This window comes from Ursus maritimus, unplaced genomic scaffold, assembly GCF_017311325.1.
Source record: "Ursus maritimus isolate PB19 unplaced genomic scaffold, ASM1731132v1 scaffold_5, whole genome shotgun sequence".
NCBI lineage: Eukaryota > Metazoa > Chordata > Mammalia > Carnivora > Ursidae > Ursus > Ursus maritimus.
In genome coordinates, this window is record NW_024426663.1 from 31,152,762 (window position 1) to 31,154,384 (window position 1,623).

At 45.3% G+C, this 1,623-nt stretch overlaps 1 pseudogene; it reads right to left on the bottom strand.

The window, feature by feature from the left end:
- Nucleotides 1-212: 212 nt before the first annotated feature.
- Nucleotides 213-912, bottom strand: LOC103663559 (annotated as a pseudogene).
- Between the last annotated feature and the right edge of the window lie 711 nt (nucleotides 913-1,623).

The window sequence follows — 1,623 nt, forward strand, 5'->3', positions numbered from 1 at the left end:
ATAGGCAATTGTAAGCAAACAGTATCAAACTGCATAACTTTTTAAAAAAAACTTTTATTTTAAGTAGGCCCCACACCCAACATGGGGATTGAACTCATGACTCTGAGATCAAGAGTCATATTCTCTACCAACTGAGCCCGCCAGGCATCCCTCAAACTGTATAACTTTTAAAAATTAACCTGAAGCTGTAATGAACTATATGGAAATTGATATTATTTTTCAAGTTCTCCCAAAATCTCTACAAAGTCAGTGATGTACCATTCCGAGTTGTTTTTTACTTGTTGTCTGATCACATTTCCTCCAAATCCAATGGAAACATCAGCAGGAGGACAGGCTTCCATGTCTATGGCTCCATGACTATGGCTCCATGACTAATCATGACTATTGACTTAAAATGAAATTTTTCTTTCACAAGTTTAAGAACTTTTCCTTTCCCACCAGATTTGGCTGTTGGCTGCATTTCATCAACACTTGCATATTCGCATCGAAGTAGAATTTCAGCTACTGGCAAATATGTTGGTTGATGGGATACTGAGCTTTGAAGCAACATGCTCTACAATGCCCCTAAGGTCACCGGGTAAGAGGGAAACCTGAACATTTCGCTCTTGCAGGCGGCTTACTATCTCCCTTATGCCCCGGTCAGGTGTAGGGGGTGCTCTACTATGAGCCTTCACATCTGCTCCCTGGAGGGCTAGATGAGAGCTAAGTGTGCTGTGAGGGCAGCCATGAAAGGCACTGCCCCACCCACGGCTCGCTGTGTCAGTTCTGACAGAGCATCCTCAACTCCACAGAATTTGGCTAGCTTACCAATTCCATCGTCTCTGATGATTGCGCTACCCACATCAAAGCGTACTGCACAGCTGAACAGAAGAGCTTCCGCAACTCTGAATGGGAGACCATTCTTGAAAGAATTTTCCTCGTTTCTCCAGGGCTGGGTTTCTAGGAAATGACACTCTTCTCTTCCTGCTTCTATCCTGAATAAAAATGCAGCATCAAGTTCTGACTACAAACTTCTTTATGAGAGATCTTGTGAGTTCTGCAAGAGCAGGAGCTTTTGTGCTGCCACTGCCAACACCCGCCCCCTTCCCCCCGCCAGGCTCTTGCAGCTGCAACCTCCGAACTGCAGGGGGCGGAGGTCTGGCTCCGCGAGGTTCAGTCCCAGAGTCCGAGAGAGGTGACCTGTGCAGACCTGCAGAGCTTTTACCAAACAATCACATGAAGTCTGCTGATAAGTGAGGTGGCTTCTGGTAGGTTTTGCATGTGCTTTCCTAAACTCCAATTGCATAGATTCTTATCACTGGGCTGAATTACCCCGATCTGCAAACCCATCTCAGAAGCCCTAAAGACCCAAGAATACAGCATCTGTGTAGTACTCAAAACAGCAGTGGGACTCACTAAACTTGTTCTCTAAAAAACAAATTAATCCTGCCTCTCACAGCTAGACCTAGATGTTTTTATCCCAGAGAAAGAAATGCTAAGGGTAGGGAAGATTCTACATGGCTAGAGGATGCTAATGGAGAGGGTCCAGGATGAGTCCTTATAATTAGGAAGAACAGAAGCCTGATGAGGAAGCTAAGAAATGAACTCGCTTCTGCAAAAAAAAAGGGCCAGGGAGTGCCGGGT